Source organism: Podarcis bocagei, assembly GCF_964188305.1.
Source record: "Podarcis bocagei genome assembly, chromosome: 2".
NCBI lineage: Eukaryota > Metazoa > Chordata > Lepidosauria > Squamata > Lacertidae > Podarcis > Podarcis bocagei.
The window spans coordinates 107,927,225-107,941,519 of NC_138126.1; the positions used below are offsets into that span (position 1 = coordinate 107,927,225).

Below are 14,295 nucleotides of genomic sequence, written 5' to 3' on the forward strand. Positions count from 1 at the left end.
CTTTCCCAGGCAGGAAAGAAGTGCAAAATTTAAGGAGAAGCATTCACAATGAAGAAAATCTCAATTACTTGTCCTGAACTGATGCTGAAACCGCTTGTCCTTATCTGACTCTTCATCCATCTGTCATTTTAATATTTCTGAATACATTCTCAATGAGGTCTGATTAATATATTTCTGCCAAAAAAGTTCCTGCATTTTTTGGCAACACAATTTTCAGAGTAAGTGTTCTCATAAGTTTTAGCTAGATTCTATTACAGTACAGTGGTGCCTTGGGTTACATACGCTTCAGGTTACAGACTCCGCTAACCCAGAAATAGTACCTCGGGTTAAGAACTTTGCTTCAGGATGAGAACAGAAATTGTGCAGCGGCGGTGCAGTGACAGCAGGAGGCCCCATTAGTTAAAGTGGTGCTTCATGTTAAGAACAGTTTCAGGTTAAGAACAGACCTCCGGAACGAATTAGGTACTTAACCCGAAGTACCACTGTATGTTGATTTCTCCTGCAAAATATACACAGGTATGTGCACATATTCCTTTGTCAGATGCTGGGATCCAGCTACTTAGCATTTCACTCAGCCTCAAAGGTAAGAGAAGGAAAGAACAGCAAATCTTTTTCTCAATGGTACTGCTAGGATTGGTCAAACGATACTGTACCATGTCCACAGTCGCTGAACTGAGATCTTTTATATTACTTAAGCAATTGCTCTGCATGATATTAAACTAAGAATTTGCTTCAAAGTTTCATCTCTTAACCCCCAATGGCAAAATAATTCATTTTACATTAATTTGCATAGCAGAGCCTGGAGCCTTAAGTATACACATGCATTTCACAGTCTGAAAGGTCATAAAACTTTTCTTTCTTTTTTTACCATCAAACACTGTGCAGCTGAAGGTTTGTTCAAAATGCTAAACTGTTTTCATTCTTCATTCTTTCATTCTTGCAAATGTGCAAGCCAAATGCTCTCGAAGTTCCATGGTTACAGATCAGGTTCTGTTCGCTTTGATTCTTGTTTAATGTGCTGAGTATTCGTAACATTTTCCATAGAGAGTGATGTCAGCCTTGTTATGTCTATGCCTAGCAGTTCTGTGTGGAACTACAGGTGATATGCTGGAGTTTTGTAGGTAACATTTCTTGAATACATGACAGTGTTCAGTACAGTGGAACCTTAGTTCTCAAATGCCTTGGTACTCAAACAACTTGGATCCCAAAGACTGAAAGCCCAGAAGCAAATGTCCCGGTTTGCGAACCTTTTTCGGAAGTCGAATGTGCTCTGTTTTGAGTTTACTCTTCCGATTTGAGTGTCACACTTCTGTTTCAAGTGCCACACTTCTGTTTTGAGTGTTACACTTCCTATTTGAGTGCCACGCTTCTGTTTGGAGTGTTATGCTGAGGTCTGTCTGTTTTTGCTATTTATTTTGTGTTTTTGTTTTTGCAGCTCTCTTTTTTTTGTGACTCTGCGGAACCCAGTTCAGCTACTGATTGACTGATTGTGTGACTGCAGTACATTGTTTACCGCTTTCATTTTATGGCTCAATGATCTCGTTAGATAGTAAAACCCATGTTTAATTGCTGTTTTACAGGTTGTTTTTAAAAATTTGGAATGGATCAATGCATTACTTTCTATGGGAAAGCACGCCTTGGTTTTGGAATGCTTTGGTTTTGGAATGGACTTCTGGAATGGATTAAGTTTGAGAACCAAGGTACTGCTGTAATAACTACCTTCACTTTCCATTCTAGAAACATTTCTCTGCTTTTTCTGCAGAGGCATGTGAGCGGCATAGTAGTTTCTAAAGCCTGCCAATATCACCTTTATAATATCATGTTCTATATGTTTACAAATATATACAGAGGGCAGCACTGGATTGAGACTATGATTCATTTCATGGGAATGGTCACACTTTGACTGGAATCCTATACATGTTTACATATCTCTTGCTTGGACTACTGCAATGCGCTCTATGTGGGGCTACTTTGAAGGTGACCCAGAAACTACAACTAATCCAGAATGCAGCAGCTAGACTGGTGACTGGGAGCGGCCACCGAGACCACATGAAAGACCTACAGTGGCTCCCAGTACATTTCAGGGCACAATTCAAAGTGTTGGTGCTGACCTTTAAAGTCCTAAATGGCCTCGGCCCAGTATACCTGAAGGAGCGTTTCCACCCCCATCGTTCTGCCCAGAAACTGAGATCCAGCTCTGAGGGGCTTCTGCCGGTTCCTTCACTGCGAGAAGCCAAGTTACAGGGTACCAGGCAGAGGGCCTTCTCGGTAGTGGCACCCGCCCTGTGGAATGCCCTCCCATCAGATGTTGAAGAAATAAACAACTACCAGACTTTTAGAAGACATCTGAAGGCAGCCCTGTTTAGGGAAGCTTTTAATGTTTAACAGACTATTGCATTTTAATATTTTGTTGGAAGCGGCCCAGAGTGGGTGGGGCATAAATAATATACTATTATTATTATTATTATTATTATTATTATTATTATTATTATTATTATTTAATGGGACTTAATTCTGAACAAACAGGCACATATAGGATTGTGCTCCATCAATATTATGGAATTCTTGCCTGGCACCACAGCCAGTGAGATGTGGCAGTTGGCTCTTGGCCAGGAAGACCTGGGTTCAAATCCCTGCACTGAGTGACCTTGATCCTTTCAATATTTCTCTCAGCCTAACCTTCCTCAAGCAAAGGTTATTGTGAGGGCATGTGGAAATGTAAAAATTGTATATGTACACAGCCTTGAGCTGCCTGAAGAGAGAGAAAAGCAAGATACCCATGTAATAATTAATAATGCCAACTTATTTCTTTAAAAAAAATCTCTTTGCTGAGCCCTGTGGTATATAATTGTTGGCTTTGTAGTGAGCAAATAGGAGGTGACCAAGTCAGCTGCTCCACCCCTAATTAATTTTGGACTGGAATAGGTTTGCTTTATAGTGTTGTTATGTCAGTCAGAGACTCTCTTTATTCCTCCAAGGCAAACATGATGAAATGAGTGAGCAGATCTTATCGCAAAGGACTTTAACTGGGATATCTAAATAAAGCATTAGAAATAACAGGCTCAAGAAAAATCAGTCTAAACCGGCCTTGAAGTGGTTTTATTGCCATTAAGCAACTCCTGAAGAATGTTTTGGGAAACAAAAAGTTTCTTGGCCTTCTTTATAGATACAGTTCATCTCTGAGAAGTTAATGTGTTACAGCCTAATGTTTAACAGTCTATACAATTTATTACAGATTAACAGTTTTAAAGTGTTTTGCTGGAACACAGTCCCACCAAAGTGAGATGAATTTATGCCAGGAGTACACCTTTAAGAATATTTTTTAAAAACTCTTATGTGCTGTATGTGAATGGGAGAATCTCTAGCCTGTCTTGAAATGGTCTTCCTGTTTTGTTTCGTGTTTTTTTAAGAAAGACTGGGCCTACAACAATCCAACACATCCAATGTCCTATCAAGATTATCATGTCATTCACCCAGTTTGAATGGACTAGACGCTTAGTCATAAAATGGTCATTCCACACATAGTCAGGTGTCCAGTTCAGCAGCCTAACTCAGGTATTCAACAGCGAAGTAAAAATAAATACCGTAAATATTGAAGCTTTTCATACATGTAGCCAGCTTCCACAGGATCTTCCCCTGGCTGCCCCTGAGTGCAGGGGTGATCTTTGGCTCCAAACCTTGTCTTCTCTAGGCTATGATGCTCCTGGTAGCAGAGATTAAGAATTTGCTGGGACCCCAAAACCAGCAAAGGGCCTACTCCCCCAAGGACCTACCATTGCTCTTACTCGGAATGGAGAACTCAAGGAGGTTCAGGAATAACTTTCTGACAGGGAGAGCTGTTCGACAGTGGAACGGCCTCCCCCGGGAGGTTGTGGGCTCTCCTGCCCTGGAGGTTTCTAAGCAGAGGTTGGCTGGGCATCTGTCATGGATGCTTGAGTTGAGATTCCTGGAACAGATGACCCTCCAACTCTACAATTCTATGATAGGTCACAATAGTGTGATGAAAAACCTCTCTTATTTTAAGTTAACAGGGCACACTGGGATTACTTAGTTTGAAGGGCCCCTATATCCTGGCCCCAGAAGTCCTTGATGTTCCCAGCCTCATTTCTACTACAATTGATCACATGTAGGCAATAAACGGAAGCTGTCTGTGGCTCAGTTCATGAAAGTAATCAGTGCCACCCCACATTATGAACTTAGTCTCTTTGCTGCTTCTGTCTCATGCTTAAATGTGCAGTCCTAGCTAGTGCTGATGCAAAGACTTCATCAGAAACGTTCGGGAGTCTTACCTACATATATACTTATATCGTTAATTAAGATCTCACTAGGTAGGAAAAGGGGATGTGGGTGGCGCTTTGGGTTAAACCACAGAGCCTAGGGCTTGCCAACCAGAAGGTCAGCGATTCGAATACCCGCAACGGGGTGAGCTCCCGTTGCTTGGTCCCTGCTCCTGCCCACCTAGCAGTTCGAAAGCCCGTCAAAGTGCAAGTAGAGAAATAGGTACCGCTCTGGCGGGAAGGTAAACGATGCTTCCATGCACTGCTCTGCTTTGCCAGAAGCAGCTTAGTCATGCTGGCCACATGACCCAGAAGCTGTACACCGGCTACCTCGGCCAATAAAGTGAGATGAGCGCCGCAACCCCAGAGTCGTCGGTGACTGGACCTAACAATCAGGGGGCCCTTTACCTTTAGGTGGGAGAAATTGACTGCTGAATTTACATAATAACAGTGAGAAGGCATAGCTCCCCTTTCTATGTCCTCAAAGTGAAGGATCACCTCTAGAATGACTGAATATTTTATTTAGTTTTATAGAAACCATATTGAAACATGGCTTGTAGGTTTTGTTTGGCAACCTGGATCAGATGCCACTGGCAGATTTGAAAAGGCTACGTTCTTCAGAAACGGAGTACGTCAAGAGTATCAAGTGGTCTATCGCCATGGAAGGACTAAGTAGAGAACACAAGGAGCTCTTGCAGCACTTGAATCTCTCTGCTTCAGAAGACAACTGTCGTGTTTATTGGAGTTTGCACTCTGTGCAGGAAGCACAGATAAGAGAAAACAATTTGGAAAAGGGCCAGCAATGTTATAAGAAGTGAAAAACAAGCTGCAGGCGGTGACGTCACAAAGCATCCTGAGGAAAGCAGAAAAGGGGGGATCTTTGCTTCCAACAAATACTAAATGGATGAAGTTATCTTGCAACTCATTGTTAGCAAACATTCCTTAAGGGAACAGGCATCTCTATGCTTCTTTGCAAGCCAACCTGCAAAGTGCATCAGCACAAGTGTCAACAAGTGAGCAACAGGTTGACGTTATTATGACCCATTATGTCCCAATGACAGCCGCTGAAACGTTGGGTGTTTTTCAAACCAGGAACTCGGATCTCTTTGTTCTTACCCATCAAAATCTATTAGGAGGGCATTCTTCCAATCACACACCCTGAACTGTTTATGAATTCTTCACTAACTTCCAAGTACACTTCCCATTCAATAAAAAAGAAAAAAAATGGCCATTGTCTAGCTCACTGGTACTTTTTCTTAATGGCAGAATGAGTCAAAGGAAAGAGCAAAGATTCCTGGGCAAGGATGGAGCTGTATTGCCCACAAAAGGGGTGGGCAGGGGATGCATGCTCTAGAGACATGGAAAAACCAATAAGCCAGCTGTAAAAGAAGGCAAAAAGGCTTAATTGTCTCAATGAGACTTGTTACAAGTTGAAAGTATCTTTCTTTGATGATTAGACCAATGGCTTATTCAAAACCTAATAAGATGTTAGTTAATTTAACTTTATTATTTGTCCTTTGCTTTGACCTGACCTGGATGTACTGTACTGCAAAACTAAGGTTTGGTGTATAACCTCGGCCAGCATAAGTTGTAGTAGGGAGTTGTAGTTGAGCAAAATATGAAGGGCCACAGGTTCCTCCCCCTCCCATGTAAAGATTAATCATCTCTCAGTACAAAGGGTTCAGGCCATGGCACATTATGTACTCTAGTGATATGCTATGGTCTGCTATTGATGTTTGAGGGGGTCTTGCATGCCAGAGAGGTCTGACTATATCCCACCTGCAATTGGCTATAATGCAGAGGCTCAGTCCCCAAAGTCCCCATTTAGGGCAAGCTGTGGGGCTGTTTTTGCCACTCTGTAGTACTGGACCTTACAATTCAGCTTTCATAAACATTGGTTGGAGTCCATTGTCCTCATCCATAACTCCAGCTATTAGGTATTCTGGCTTGACTTAAATCCAAGTCCAAAAGCAGTCATTCATTATAAATTATTTTACCAAACACTTTGCGTCCCATTAAGAATTGCCACCCTTACAGAAATAGCATTGTCCCATCAGGAGAGACTCTATAAATCACCGGCAGCTGCTCTGGCACTGCTATTTTTCATAGTAATTAAAATACTTAGAGCTGTTGCAACACCTGTACAACCGCATTCCACAAGTTGCTCAAAAGGTTCCAATTCCATTTTGGATTATTGCTATGGAAACTGCGCCACCCTTTTGCTCCCACATAAATAAAATGAGAGACAGTCCAAATATTGCATTGAAAAGAACATTTATTCATGAACTGTCTGGAGTGGAGGAATGAATAGAGAACAGCTGCCTCGTACCCTTTCCTCTAACACAAAAAAAATATGGAGGACCCTCTCACATTAACCTAAAGTCTAAAACAAACAGGCAGAATACTGTTTTCATACTTTGATCTGTGAAACAACTTATCATGGAATAAATGGATAGCCAATCAGAAAGCTTGGCTTTGAAAAGAACTAGTTGAGATTCATGAAACTGCAGAAAAATCAGTCTAGTTTTCATCGAGAGCAAAAAGCAGCAGAATGAAGCCCAGGTGTGAAAGGAACTGAATAGTTTCTCCATTATAGGCACCATGAAAGTCAAGATGATTTAATGCATGGTGCCTTGTAGCAACTAGAGAAACCATCAGATGTTTGAAATAAAAATATAATCAAACAACCAGTACAGGCCAGCCTAGTAGAGGTCCTAGTGTTGCTTTTCTGATGTCAAAATTCACAGTGGGACAAAATAAGAGCACTGTAAAATTTTATGTGTATTTATTTCTATCATGTAGGCCTGATGCAATTGCTTAAACGCCACAATCAATTTGCCACAGGCCCATTTTTGTTTGTCTGTTGTTGTTTTTTCATTTGGCTAAAAGAGCTACCGTTCTAGAATTTACAACTAATAAATGCCTCTCTTTCTATTGACTTGTATACACTTTATGAATATTCACAAGAAATTACTGTGTTGGTCACCAGACAAACAAGGACATTTAGAACATGACATGAGAAAAGTCAAGAAGAGAGGAAGATGTTGAATAAAGAGTGTTTAAACCCATGCACAGCATTGTGCAAAACAGGTGGAAATACTCTCCACAATTTGCGTGTCGAGGTCCCCCAAGCCACCCCTAAAAAATTCACAATTCACACATAATTTTTGTTTAAGGTTTTTGGCATAATTTTGGCCACAACTTTATTAAAAAACATAAATGTGAGTGGTTGCTTAGGCATTGGTTGTGACTATCTGTCCCCATGCCCAGGGACAGAACTGATTTCCGAATTCCAGCGAAAGCCAGTAAGGGAAAACAATATTGGGGAGAGCATGGAGCCGGGCACCAGACCCTCATCCCCCCCCCTGCATGTTCCCGGAGGCTTGCACAGCCCTAAGCCCCATTCAGGGGTATGGACAAAAGAATGGCAAGCCCCTGGATTCCTTAATGGAATTCCCTTTCCGTAGCAGCATTGGAGGGGCAGGCACCGCCAATCCTTCCTCCTCCACCAACCAATTTTTTAACCAATGCCTAACCACAACCTTACAAGTTGTGATGATTTGCTACGCAGTAGGCAAAAACCAAATGGCACCAGCCAATCAGCCAAATGGACAGAATTCCTACAAGGCGCCTGCCCCAAAAGCAGACGACCCCATGACAGGCATAGCAAGGTCAACGCAATAGCCCTAGATTAGGGAGGGTGGGCGGGTGATCCGATGCACACAGCAAAAGAGCCCAGTCAGTGCTGCGTGACTTGATTTTATAACCTTTGGCCCGTCCTCCTAAATGGCAACACCAAAATTTGCCCAGTAACCCAACTGCCCAATCACTGCAGATGGTCATCCATACTAACCCGCCCAGCAACAGAGGGTGGCCTGTCAGACCCCACGACACCAGTAGCTACAGCAGCAAGCAGGTTTTGCGTGTCCGATAGTTCACAACTATATCTAAAACCGGTAAGCATTCAAAATATACTTTCTGAGAGGTGTGTATATGTTGTACTTCTGCTCAACAGCTGAGAAAAGTTAAACAGCACTGGATACAAACTAAGCGCTCAGTGCTATTTTTTACTAATCTAATTTAAACTGTTTGTTCACACAACAGCCAATTCACCCTACAACCTGAAAAGGAAAACTCAATTTCTCAACAATATAAGGTGCATATGTTTCTGTAGCATAGGTCTGATGCAATAACTAAATGCCACAATAAATGTGTTCATCTTTAAAGTGCCACATTAACTTTTTTTTAAAAAAAAACACCCAGACTAAAATGGCTGCCTCTTTTGCATTTGCCATTCATGAATGCCTATCCTATTTATCTATTTGCAAATTACATTGATTCATTTTGCAAAAATCACAGCCTAGGCTGTTTACATCTTTTAAGCTTCCTCTTTCTAATGGCACGCTGTGTAAATGTCTTCAGGAAATATAGAGAAAGTACAGCCTTTCCAGATTCCCGAGAAACGTTTCATTTGGAAAGGGTAAGTATTTAACACTGTGACACAAATTCAAACAGCTTTAATGCCACATTCACTGTATTTACAGAAACAATAAAATAATTACTTGTAAGAAGAGAAACTGAATGTTACCTGCTGCAGCACGCATATGGGAATTCATAGCCCTGGTCTCTGGCATGACAAACAAACTGATTTTTCCCCCTTGTATTTTGCTAGTAGGTACAATCCCTCCCTCTTTCATATTGTTAAACAAACATCACATGCCTGGAAACACTCTGAAAGTATTCGTGTAAAAATGATCTGTTCAAGGAGTAGACTTGAAGAGCACCAGTGTGGTCAGCAGGTGAACCCTACAGCTGGGTTCAGATACCTGATGAGTGATAGCCTTGAAGCAGTTAGCCTAAGTTTCCCTTCCACACAATGGAAATAATAACAACAACCTCCGGAGCAAGGAAAATGATAGAGAGACCTAGGCCACCTTAAAAACGTGCAACTCCATTGGAGCGCAGACTCAGTTTTATTCATTGCTGCAGTTCAGGTAGCTGAAAGGAAGAAGATACATCACCCACTTGCTTAAGTGAAATGCTGCTACATAAAAACAAGAAGGAAAGCTGGTGACGCAAGTTTCAGAACAAGGAAACTATATCATGAAAAAGGTCAGATTACTGTTTAGAGGCACTTTGCATAAGCCAGAGCCCAGAAGTCAGTCCTCCCCCGCCCCCACCGTGCTCTGCTGCCAGTGTCTATAGCACATGGAATAATAATATATTAACCTTCCAACTTTTCTCTGATGAATAGAGGGACATTCTATTCAATAATAAGAATAAGAATACCCCCGCCCATCTGACTAGGTTGCCCAAGCCACTCTGGGTGGCTTCCAACATATCTAAAAACATAATTAAACATTAAAAAACTTCTCTAGACAGAGCTGCCTTCAGATGTCTTCTAAAGGTTGTACAGTCATACCTCATGTTATGTTTGCTTCAGGTTACACATTTTCAGGTTGCGTCCCACGGTGACCCGGAAGTACCAGAAAGGGTTACTTCCAGGTTTTGCCGCTTGCGCAGATGGGCAAAATGATGTCACACGCATGCGCAGAAGTAGCAAATCGCGACCCGCACACGCGCAGACGCAGATTGCATTCTGCTCATGTTGCGAATGGGCATCCGGAATGGATCCCATTCACAACCAGAGGTACCACTGTATAGTTATTTATTTCCTTGTTTCAGGGATCACATAACACTATACCCTCCAACATTTCTCCGACGAAAATAGGGACTTCTTAAGGAAAAGCGGGACAGTCCAGGATCAAATCAGAAACCAAGATGGCTTCTGTAAATCCGGGACAGTACCCAGAAAATGGGGGCACTTGGAGGATCTCCCAGTTGTAGTGGAAATGAATCACCTCCCCATAGAGCCTCTAGCCATGTCAAGCAGCAGCCATTTGACATTGTTATAACCAAAGGTTAGGGGTACAAAATGGAGGGAGGTCTGGCATGTGCTCCTCTGGGGTGAGCACTGACCTGGTGGGGCCACAGGGCTCTAGTCAAGTTCACATACCCAAGGGTTGTGTGGCAAGGAGGACGGATTCTTCCCAGTCCTTTGTTGCAGAGCCACAGGATGAGCTTGTAAATGTGCCCAGAAGTTGGGAGAGAGCTGATCCCTCTTGCCTTAGGAAACTTCACTGCCTGTGCTCTCTTTTTATTCGGTTAATTGGGCTGATCTATTGCTTGCAACTTTCCTATTCTATTCTATTTTGAATAAATAGAATCTATTCACCACAGTATGGTTCTCTACGGGTGTGCTGGCAAGACAACCACGAATCTGAACTATTCGTCTGTCGCGGTTCAGATCCGCTCACAGCTTTTCATCCTTCCATCGTCCTCAGCCCTCCTCGTGAAACCAGAGTAAACTGTTTGCACACCTTTTCATGGATGCCGTAAACCCACCAAATGGAACATTTTGTCCCTATAATCTCAGGTAATGCAGGATTCTTAAGGCATGCAAGAGAGGTTCATTGAGTGACAGCAACTGGACTAGATTCTGAAAATGTTGGAGCAAACTCAAGCTGCAGGGAGAAAGTGCAGAGGGATAGAAGATGGGAAGGAAGAGGAGACGGGTCTCTGAAGTTTGTATTCCCCCTCAGTGGCCAGAAAACAGCTGCTTGCCCTCTCTTCTTTTTTCATATGTTGTATCCTGGCACAGTAGAATGAGCCTCCAGGCAGCTTCCTCCCTTTCTTCCCTTAGCCAGCTCCACTCAGGCTCACATTAAAAAGCCATGTCAGAGACACGTGTCATGTAAATCCACATAATAAACTTTCCCACACATTTTGTTTACTCACTTGGGGAAAAAGTCCTGCCCCCTTTGGCACTTCACCTGTGCGATGTTTGCAGCCTTCCATGACTTGGAGGGCAAAATTATGAAATGTATACAGTCATACCTCATGTTACGTTTGCTTCATGTTACGTTCTTTCAGGTTACGTCCCATGGTGACTTGGAAGTACTGGAAAGGGTTACTTCTGGGTTTTGGTGCTCGCACATGCACAGATGCACAAAATGACATCGTGCGCATGTGCAGAAGCGATGAGTCGCAACCCGCGCATGTGCAGATGTGCCACTGTGGGTTGCACTCTTTTCATGTTGCGAACGGGCCTCCAGAACGGATCCCGTTCGCAACCAGAGGTACCACTGTATATTGGAAATGTCAACAAATGTGTGTGTACATTTTCCTGAGGACTTCTTTAAGAAAGATAGAAATCCATCCCTTGTCACCTCTCTGCTTTCAGATCCACAATGAAACTAAAATATCTTCATTCACACACACACACACACACACACACACACACACACACACACACACACTGATACCTTTGGTTACGAACTTAATTCGTTCTGGAGATCCATTTTTAACCTAAAACTGTTCTTAACCTGAAGTACCACTTTAGCTAATGGGGCCTCCCGCTGCCACCGCCACACAATTTCTGTTCTCATCCTGAGGTAAAGTTCTTAACCCGAGGTACTACTTCCGGGTTAGCGGAGTCTGTAACCGGAAGTGTTTGTAACCCGAGGTGTTTGTAACCTGAGGTACCACTGTATAACATATGAAAACCTAACAAGCAGGAGCAATGCAAATATATTACACAACAGTACTTCAGACAATAAAAGTTAATTCAATTTTTAAAGTAAACAACCAAACCCCCCAAACATATTAAAAAATATTTATGAAAAATGCATTGAAACTGTGAGCAGCCTCGCTGAGTTAACTTAAGTAGTAAAATTCACAGTTAAAGGTCTGTAAAACAGCAGGCATAACAATGTAACAGTGAATAATATAACCGTCTTAACAGAAACAAACCCATGTCAAGTAACAACTTCAGCACCACTGACTATACATTCTCAGGCATAACGTCTTCTCTCCTCCTACAATAGGAACAAGGATTCAAACCCAGTTCTCTACAGTTCCAACTGGTTGGTACTTGTTAGTTTTTTGTAGGCTTCCGCCCACAAGGAATGTGTAGGTAAGTCCACTTACTGTGATTGCACAATACTTGAAGGCTTGTCTGCCCCCCCCCCTTGTTTTTAATTTATTTGCCTTGTGGGGGGAAAGACCAAGATTGTGGAACACGTTGTCCTCTGCTGCTCCCACAACCCTTTCACCATTTTTTGTCAGCTGGTGGAGACTTTCCTACACCAGCAGACTTTTGCTGAACTGCTTTAGGTAAGGGTCTGCACTGATGACTATTTTGATCTGTCCTGCCTGCCTGTACTTTATTGATACATTTCATTGTGGTTTTAATTTTCACAAGCTGCCTTGCACAGGGTGTATGCCTCTGAAAGTGTCGGCGCCAGAAGATGGGGCTAATGTTTGAAAGACCTTTGGCTTAGACAAGCAGAAGAACTGAATACTATTAGCAGAAGTGCTCTCTGCCGGCTTCAGCAGCAAGTGAATAAGGTTGTCAGAGATGGATTCTTGAATGTCTAGGCTTCAGGCATGATCAGGTGATAAAAACCACTCCTAAGACAGGCAGAGACTATCAGGTTCATGTTCACTCAGAACCTGTTGTTCAGATGTGAAAGGGGATAACATGTCCAGTTGATTATAGGTTTGGAACAGTGGCATTCGTTACAAAGTTGTTGCCACCGGTCATTTCAAATTTATTGTTTCAAAGTTTAAATGAATGGGGGGCGGGGAATCCCCTGTATTCGTCATTGCTCTGAAAAATTTGGCTAAGCCTTAAAATGTCTTCCAAAATAAGCAATTTTGCATGCCCGTGTGTCCACTCCATACACCTATGATGAGTCAGGCAGGCTTATTTAATACCTATTTTAAAAATCCTTACGATGGCCATTTTAATCCAAGGTTTCACTTGAGAAGAGAGGACTGTGAGAATCTGGGGGTGGCTGTAATATATAACAAATTTTAACTTGGCTTCGTTTTATTTTTCTCTCTCAGTGTAACAGGTAACCAAAACAAAACAAAACAAACCCCACATGCACAACTTAAGAAAGGTCTCAAGACAGAGGGAAACAAACTGTTTCTTCCCTTGATCCAAATAACTTCCTGTCATTTTCCTTCCGAAGGGAAGGAAAAGGCACTGCCATTTGTTTGTCTTTCATTCAAACTGTGTTCCCTTTTCTCAAGGAAGAAAGAAAACCTGGATTGGTAAAAGAGCTATAGGTATAATTGGCCTCCTTTTGATACCAGAGGTTAACAACAACAACAACAACAACAACAACAACAACAACAACAACAACTAACCAGGTGACCTTTAAATGATGAACAGATGATGGTTATTACTGACAACTCCTGCCTTGTCTGTGATTCCATATGCATCTGAGCTCATTCTCCAACCTTCTCAACAGCTATTTGCAGGCTCTAGAACTTTGTGCCCAAAGAAGGTCCATTTCTAATTATTTGCTGTCTAATACTTTTTTTAAGAAAAGGTCAGGCCTTTTGCCCTTAAGCTTATGTCAAAATCGATTTTAGTTGGTTGGTTTGATTGATGTTTCGCCAGTCTCCTTTTAACTATTTTTATTCTGTACTATATTGTCATTTTATGATATTTTGTGGGTTTCCTGTTGTTGTTTTCCACCTCGGCTATTATTTTCAGGCAGGGTAGAATTCAAGTTCAGCAGATAACTATGAGTAAGTCCCATTTGTTGAATTGGTCTCTTTGTCCACCTCTCCTTAAGCTACAACATGCATGAAAAAATCACTGCTACTTTAGCTCAGGAGTCAAGTGCGCCATTCAAGGATAACAGCGTCATGTGGCCACACACATCCCACGGCGTTTGGTTTTCTCTCCATATCCAAGGACTCACTGATCTCATTAAATAAAACTCCCAGCTCACATCTCCAATTCATCATTCTGTTGTAGCAGCCTTGTAAACAATGGATTTGATTGCCTTTTCTATCTGCACAATTTTATTATCAGTCAGTCGAAACTTGGTGTGTACACACTGTGGATTGTGAAGGGTTGAAATGCTATTGACATTTAACACCTAAAATCTAATGTCAATTTGCTTTCTATTTGTGCCAAGTGTAGGCGTTGGCATTCATT

General features: G+C 42.1%; 1 protein-coding gene across 2 annotated transcripts in view; it reads right to left on the bottom strand.

Moving 5' to 3' along the window:
- The window catches only part of KCNJ16 (potassium inwardly rectifying channel subfamily J member 16), a 44,946-nt gene that overhangs the window by 20,723 nt on the left and 9,928 nt on the right, over nt 1-14,295 (bottom strand). The window contains exon 1 of one of the 2 annotated variants that reach the window (XM_081180920.1): nt 8,866-8,932. The exons of the other annotated variant lie outside the window; for it this stretch is intronic. The gene's annotated coding sequence lies outside the window, so the exon portion shown is untranslated. Of the gene's footprint in view, nt 1-8,865; nt 8,933-14,295 lie in introns of those variants that run through there. 2 annotated transcript variants of the gene reach the window in all.